Below are 9,126 nucleotides of genomic sequence, written 5' to 3' on the forward strand. Positions count from 1 at the left end.
ATATGAGACAAGAGTTATGACATAATATCAACCGCCATTCCTGAAAGATAATGTAAAGTAATGCATAAACATTCAGATATGACGAGGAAATAACAGAGCTCGATAGCTTTAAGTCGCAGCCGAATTGACGGATAGAAAACCAAACGAGGGTTTGAATCATACTGTATGGCCATTCAATAATTACAGTCTCTCAGGGTTCCCAGTCACAAATAATCCTTAGCATAACGCCCATACATCTACAGAGATTAGATGCAGGTGCGGCCGCTTTGCCATCCTTATACATGAGCAATACAACGAACATATGTTATAAACCCTTGAGGGATACATTGCCAAGATGCATGTAGGCATTGTCCGAGCAACAAGATTCTAAATAAGAAAAATAATACGCTTCCAGTTAACAATCAAACCCTACGGGTTACAGAAAAGAAACATTCCAACCAGCATCACAAGTAAATAATGGCGTAACACAACTGTGGTAAATATATACATATATATGAAACCATAGGCCGCGAGCTAGGTGAGCTCACATTTTAACGAGCTGGCTATTAACCAGATTTCACAGTAATCAAATAATCGGCCATAGCCACAAGCCAGTTCAACAATATTACACATCAGTCTAAATAGTCCAAGCAAAAACCTATAGCTACGGAAGCTAGGGTAGAAACCCCAAATCACCACCAGCAAAATGGTGCCCAGCTCCTTAGACATTATCCCAGGATCTTGTAACCGGATTGAGACCAGGGGTATTTCACAACCTGCGGCCAACCAGATGTTATCAGGTTGGGTTCTCATCCTAGGAACAGAGGAAACCTCTGGCAAATCCGAGAAAGATGAGGGTGCATCAACCGAAAACAAAACCCTGATGACCAGATAAATACCTCTGCAGCTCGGCGGACCTCATTTGGAGGTGCTCTTCCGGATCCACAGAAGTTGGGAGATGCGGATCACACCTGGCAACAAAAGAGCGAACATTAAAACCAAAAATTGCATAAACATGTAAACACAGAATCGGAACAAATCATGAAACTGGTGAATATTTACCTGGTCCATTCAAGACGGGGAATCCCTGCGGAGAAACCCTTCCGGAATGGAGAATGCACCCGATGTTGCGGTGGTCTCGGCACGGGATGGCAAGGTAAACCCTTGCAGTGGAGAGCAGAGAGGGAGAGCTGGAGTCCGTTGAGCAGAGGGAAAATCACGAAGAAACCGGAGGGAAACGCGTATATACCTTACCTTCCAATGGTGGAGACGTGGCACAGTGCTGGCCCTGGATCTTCAACAGCAGATGTACACCGTTGATGGGGCGATGCTACCAAGGAGGAAGGCGCGGAAAAGTCCAGACTCAGTGACCATACCCTGTCACGTGAACCGGACAGTAGAACTTAACCCTCCTGCGAGATGTCCAAACGCTGGGGTGCCAGCTAGCAAGTCAACTCAGTCCTTGAATTGATCGAAGGGGTAAAGTGTGCCATCATAGTAATGTTAACAATAGACCACCAATGCGCACGGAGTATACATAGGTTTAATAAGAACACTACCTGCCCATATATGTAACGCCTTAGGTTAGGCTTGGTAACTGGTGGTGGCGACCAACTAATGTTGCATATATATATTAAAGTGCAGATGTATATCAAAGTAGAGCTCTAATGCCGTATATAACAATTTTTTTTTTATGTATAAGTATAAGCTTATGGAGATGTGACACGTAGTAGGTGGAACTGGTTGTCGGCCACCAACTAGCAGCTATTCCTTGAACCATTTAAGGGGGTCTGCCTCTGGTCTTCTTGAACAATCACCAACCAGGTGTTTCAGGTAGGACGAGGCAGGGCGGGGTACGATAAGAAACAGTGCACGAAATTATTTATTACCACCGGACGGGGTGAGGGGATGTGTTGCAATGCTCCCAAACCTTGGTAGCAGTGGTGTTGGGGATTTTTCTGGTAAAATCCCAAAAACAAACAAAATAAACTCCAGAGAGGCAATGCTTTGTTTCCTCTCCACAGGATCTTTTGTGCATAGGGAATATTTTAAAATTTTTTACTGAGAACAGAGTATTACACCACCATAAAAACATTTCTATTCATTAAAACAAAAGGCTTGATACAAACTTCATCCTCTTTGCTGAGAGGGATTCACCAAAATACTCTGCCTCTTTTACAAAATGATTTTTACACTGCTGTGTAAAATCTTCATTCACAGTTACTGCTGTAAAAAGGTTTTTACATTTACTGCTGTAGAAATAAAAATTTCTTACATTAATTTACTGATGTAAAAACATTTTTTTTATATGCAGTTGTAATACCCAAAAATTTCGTAAACTCTCCGGCACACAAACCATTACATAAAAAAAATTCTCACGTTGCTGCGTATTTCAAAATGTCTTCTTAAAAAAAAATTAATCTCCACTTTGGTTTCGGAACCCTTGCTCTAGTTCCTCACTACTGTGCTCTCCTTGTTTTATTTGCTGCTGCAAAAACTCTCTGGTTTTCCTCGCTGCTTCGAACACATGTTTTTCTTCTCCTCCCGTGTGCAATACCAAAAAATAAAAGGTCAACACTTAAACAAAACTTATTACATATGATTTTTATATTTTAATACATGCCGTATGAAAAACTTAAATATTTTACCAACGCATATGACACTGCATTGATAACAGGTATGGTCAACCAAACTTAAATCTTACTCCACGCAAGTTCATAAATGTTGACCGTATGCATCTTGGAACAATCGACGGCGGAGATTGATGAAGGCAATCGGACGGCGGTGATGAATATCGAGAGACCTTTTGCTGCAGGACTTTAGCGCCCGAGAAATGACTTCTGGTTACGTATGCAGCGAACCATGTGGCTGCAATATATTGTATCGGGCTCTTGTGTACGGAAACTGCCTGCTGTTGGAAAGCAGTCCGATATTTATAGGTGGTTTTGGAGGAGCGGTTTCGTTCTGCCGTCGTTCGTGCTTGCTGAGTCGACATCGATGTCCATGTTGCCTGCACGGTGTCGGCAACCTGCAGTTGGAATTAACATTCCAACACTCCCCTTTAATTTCAACTGTTGGGCATTCAATCATACCCAAACACTTCCTCACATAGAGGGATTCACCAACACTGCTGTTACAAAAATATCTTCCTCACATAGAGGGATTCACCAACTGCTGTTACAATAACATCTTCCTCACATAGAGGGATTCACCAATACTGCTTCTGATGCAGTTCCACAACCAATCAAAGTTGTCTTCCTCTTAACAGAGGGATTCACCTGAGACTGTGCTGAAGAGCACCTTCCTCATGACAGAGGGATTCACTATACTATGCTGAAAAGCATCTTCCTCTTGACTGAGGGATTCACCATGACACTATGCTGAAAAGCACCTTCCTTTTTAACAGAGGGTTTCACCAAATGACTGTGCTGAAAAGCACCTTCCTCTTTAGCAGAGGGATTCAACAAGAATTTCACTTCCTCTCACAGAGGGATTACAACCAGACACTGCTTTAGATGCAGTTCCAAAACAACCGAGAATATTACTCTGTTTTCTTCCTGAGATTTTACACTGCTGATGTGTAAAATTCTCATTTACATTAACTGCTGTAAAAACAGAGTTTTGCTTATACTGCTGTAATAAAAATATTTACTTACATTTATTGCTGTAAATAAAAATCCTCTTGCTTCATTCACCTTTTCACTGATGTGTAAAAAAACATTTCTTCATTCTCACCTCTCTGGTTTCATTTTCTTCGCACTGTTGTGCTTCTCCTTCTTGCCATCACGCTGCTCCCTTTTTCTTATGCACTGTTGTCCATACCCATAACCATAGACTCTGTCTCCCCTGGGTTTTTACTCGCTGCTACGTTGCCTCTGCAATTTGCTCTGTTGTGCCTTTACCCTCACTGCATTTCACTACATTACTTGCATATAAAAAGAATCATCCTCACCCTGCTGCGCTTCATTCTCCACACAAAAATTAACACGGGTTGTCCCTGTTCCTTTTTACACCCTTGCTTCACACAATCTCCGTCTTCATTTTTTTTATTTACACAATGCACTGCTGTGCAATTCCTTTCGTTTTTCTGCTGCCACACACATTCTCATTCATCCCATGTGCATTAAAAATATACGCTGCCCCAGTTTTTCTTTATGCACTTCTGTGCATCTTGCATTGCATATGTGATAAAAAAAACATTACATTTTTCAACACTGCTGCGTATTACATTTCAGAGGGATTAACAACAAAAAATTTCATTTGCGCTCTGCTGCGCTGCAATACATCCTCCACGCAATCTCCATGCCCTGCAAACTTTTCTTCTCTGCTTTTATGGAAGATTTAATTCCATATCTCTCCCCTATAACAAGATCTTCATCAAAGAATGACTGTTGAAACAGTTCAGCAATTATGATAAAAAAAAAATTACAGGCTCCCCTTAACTGTATTCATCATCTTCTTTCAGCAAAGTTTTCTCAAAAGAAACTTAGATCAACTAGGAAGCTCAAGGGGCTTTCAGTCTGTATTTCCTTCTTTCTCCATACTTATGTAACTTTCTTCTTTTGCATGGGTCTAGCTTGCATAGGAGCCCATGTTAAGTTACAGTCACGTGCCATATGCCCAATGTTATGACACTTGAAACATTCAACATTGTTCATGAATAAGAATTCATGATTTCTTCTCGCAAAATTGTTTCTTGGAGGTTGTCGGAGACTACAACATCTATCTCTATGAAATGCTCTATAGTATTTTGCTATATGACCAAAGTTTGAACAAGAGTAACAATAACCATAAAATGAACTTTGGTACCTGGGTGATGGTGGTTTCCTCGATATACTTCTGAAGCCTTGCTGCCTTGAGATTCTTTGATGATAACCATTGCATCTTGCTTCTTTGACATCAGCTACATTTCTTCTTGGAGCTGGTTTTCTACTTGGAATAGGATTTCTTCTATTGCATCCTTGATCTTTATCCTTGCCTTTGCTGGACCTAGGAGCATCAATATTTCTTTCTGCCTTTTTCACATCTCCTTTGCTTAAAGCATTTTCATTCTTGTTTGAGGGTTCACCTACATACCCGAGTCCTGATTTATCAGATGGAGATCTGTGATAGCTGAGCATGTCATCTAAAGCTTGAGAGCTCTTCATGATTTTGTTCATTCCTTCAACCTTTTTTCTGAGGAGGACAGTCTCTTCTTCCAATCTTTCACATTCATTATTTTTCTTTGCAAGTTGTTCCTCAGTTTCTTCTTTGCTACGAGTAGCTTCAGCTGCTACTATTTTGAGGGAGATAATATCTGACCTCATTTTGGAGATTTCTGCTTGACTGCTCTCCATTTTCCTTTCAGCTTCTTGTGCCTGCTTCTTGACTTCTTGTAGTTCAGACTTAAGGGAGGAGACCTCTACCTTGTATTGTCCAATCTCTTCTACAAGCTTGTTCACTCTCTTGTGCCTTTGTTCAAGTTGACTTGACAAGGCGTCTTCCTGCTTCTTTGCTCTATTCAACTGATTTGTCATGGATATGACTTCTTCATGACGTTTCCTCTTGCATTGATCAAGCTCCTTCTTAAGCTTGGCGAGCTCTTCATCCCTTTCTTTTACTTGAAATTTGATGAGATCAACCTTCTCACATTCAGCTTCTATGATGGGCTCAGAATTTTCTTCTTGACTGATGGTCATGGTCAGTGCTCCCTTTGCATGAAGGTCATGAAGTCTGTCCCATATATCCTTTGCTGAAGAATATTTTCCTAATTTCTTCTTTATAGAATCAGGCAGTCCATCCAAGATAGTCTTTGCTGCCTTTGCATTGTACTCCTTGGATTCTTTATCCCTCTTGCTATCATCAATCACTGATTCCCAGATTTCAATCCCTTGAGACTGTAAGACAACCCTCATTTTTATTTCCCACATATCAAAATTTCCATTAAACTTTGAAGCCTCAAATAGAATGCTTTCAAATAGATTGTCTTCTATTTTAATAGAAGAGGGAGACACAACCTTAGGGGGTTTGGACACTTTCTTCCTTGACCTTGCCATTCTTAACTATGTTTAAAATCCCTGACTGTGTTTTTAAAATGACTCACTGTTTCTTCAACAACAACACAAAAAAAAAACTTTGAGGAATACCTGGGTTCTTTTGCCTGAGACTTCACACTGCTGGAGAAGTTTTACTGCTGCTGCAACAAGAGTCTTTCCTTCAGCTTCTTTAACACTTCAAAGAGCCTAAGCCTGCTCTGATACCACTGTTGGGGATTTTTCTGGTAAAATCCCAAAAACAAACAAAATAAACTCCACAGAGGCAATGCTCTGTTTCCTCTCCACAGGATCTTTTGTGAATAGGGAAGATTTAAAAAAAAAATTTACTGAGAACAGAGTATTACACCACCATAAAAACATTTATATTCATTAAAACAAAAGGCTTGATACAAACTTCATCCTCTTTGCTGAGAGGGATTCACCAAAATACTCTGCCTCTTTTACAAAATGATTTTTACACTGCTGTGTAAAATCTTCATTCACAGTTACTGCTGTAAAAAGGTTTTTACATTTACTGCTGTAGAAATAAAAATTTCTTACATTGATTTACTGATGTAAAAACATTTTTTTATATGCAGTTGTAATACCCAAAAATTTCGTAAACTCTCCAGCACACAAACCATTACATAAAAAAAATTCTCACGCTGCTGCGTATTTCAAAATGTCTTCTTAAAAAAAAATTAATCTCCACTTTGGTTTCAGAACCCTTGCTCTAGTTCCTCAGTGCTGTGCTCTCCTTGTTTTATTTGCTGCTGCAAAAACTCTCTGGTTTTCCTCGCTGCTGCGAACACATGTTTTTCTTCTCCTCCCGTGTGCAATACCAAAAAATAAAAGGTCAACACTTAAACAAAACTTATTACATACGATTTTCATATTTTAATACATGTCGTATGAAAAACTTAAATATTTTACCAACGCATATGACACTGCATTGATAAGGTATGGTCAACCAAACTTAAATATTACTCCACGCAAGTTCATAAATGTTGACCGTATGCATCTTGGAACAATCTATGGCAGAGATTGATGAAGCCAATCAAACGGCGGTGATGAATATCGGGAGACCTTTTGCTGCAGGACTTTAGCGCCCAAGAAATGACTTCTGGTTACGTATGCAGCGAACCACGTGACTGCATTATATTGTATCGGGCTCTTGTGTACGGAAACTGCCTGCTGCTGGAAAGCGGTCCAATATTTATAGGTGGTTTTGGAGGAGTGGTTTCGTTCTGCCGTCGTTCGTGCTTGCTGAGTCGGCATCGCTGTCCATGTTGCCTGCACGGTGTCGGCAACCTGCAGTTGGAATTAACATTCCAACAAGTGGGTGGTCGGGAACGAGCTTGAGTATGTTTGGTCAATGAAGCATTCACAATGCCACCCTTCTATTACTGAATTTTCCACTTAAAGGCCAACCATGTCTTATCATAGATACATGGATAGGGAATCCAACCCGTACCCATTCTGTTCATATACCAGTGTCCTCTCATTCACCTGCCTTTAAGGCTCAACTTTATGGACTGATGAGAGATTCGCACCACAAAAAAAATAAAGATTGAAGATATCTAAGCACCAGTGTTTAATACCTGATTATTGGCAATGCTTCAATTCATCTAGATTATTGGCAATGTTTCAATTGACATACATGAACTTGTGGGCATTGTGTCAACATTTGCTTCAACATTGATGGCCCAACACCTGCTAGCAGTTGTAGACTGTTATGGTTTGGATAAGCTCTGGTTACCATGCGAAGCAAAGTTATGGGAAGAAGTATTTGTTGAGACAGCCACTTTAGCTCTTGCCTAGCAGCATAATTCTTCTCATTTGAAATTTTTCCACAAAGAATGACAAAGACATTATTGCGAGCAACAACAATGGGAGCATAAGTTGGCTCCTGAGGACACAAGTCCAAACAGGTATGCATTCTTTTATTGTTGGGAAATACAGAATTGTTTACCACCAAATACTCTTTATATCAGCTAGAAACCAAACCACAGACCGGTCAGCTAAGTGTCGTGTTTTTCTTTTGAATTGGATCTCAGGAAATCAAAAGAAATGATAATGATACGATGAATATATAAGTGCATCTTAAGAAATTATAGGAAAAATGTTTGAATATATAAGCGCATCTGAAGAACTTACAAAAAAAAATTGTTTGTTGAGTATTGGAAATGTCTTTGCAAATCTAGAAATATTGTACTCCTTGTTGTTTCCTTGAAATTGCTTTCACTTATAAATCTGCACGGTTCCATCCAGTAAAGATTTCAAATACTGAAAAAAGAAGGAAAGTGAAGATATTGCAACATACTTCCGGCGGAAAGGAGAGTGCTAATGTTGTTTTCTTGCCATATAGGTATCCAAAGAAGTGATCTAGTACTGTCCCTTTTGAATAGCATGAATGTGAGGCTACAGGTATCCAGAGAAGTGATCTAGTACTGGCCCTTTTGAATAGCATGATGAGGCTACAATCTCTATCGCCTTTGTTGGCTTTTTCCCTGCGGGTGATGTTGACTAGTGTTGAAACACCATAACAATGATTTTACTATTGTTGTTAGTATTAATTTGGGAAGCAACACGCCTTTAGGAGAGATTTTAATAATGAATAGGTGTTGTTTATTTGTTAGAATTTTTGGAGTTTTTGGCCGATTTTTTAATAGAATTCGGTGAAAAAACTGTTAAATTGTAGCGAAAAAAAGTTTTATTTGACTTGTGCTTGAGTCAAATAGAGAAGTTTGAATTTCCACATCAGCAAGATGACTTGAATTGGAATTAGAAGGAGTGACATGGCCAAGTCACTTAGTTAAGTCAGTGAATTCGAGTTTGTGGGTAAGAAGTAGAGTTGTGAATGAGTTGATTTCTAAGATCTAGCAATCTAGTGGAGTTATAGTTAGTGAAACTCAGCGATCTGAGCTCTAGTCATGAATAGAGTCATTATGAGTTTAGTTGAATAATTGCAATTATTGTTCTCACTGATCTCTCAGTCAACTAGTCAATTTACTAAAAATATCCCTAGTCATGCATGCAATTCAAATTGCCTAGTTGAGTGGAGGGAAAAGGCATAATTGTATTTATTGTTGTATATTGTTGAGTGTACACAACTTGCATTGAGAAGGTGAGC

The sequence above is a fragment of the Pinus tabuliformis genome, chromosome X (assembly GCF_031772625.1).
Source record: "Pinus tabuliformis cultivar Carrire ecotype Pingquan chromosome X, CPIR1, whole genome shotgun sequence".
Taxonomy (NCBI): Eukaryota; Viridiplantae; Streptophyta; class Pinopsida; order Pinales; family Pinaceae; genus Pinus; species Pinus tabuliformis.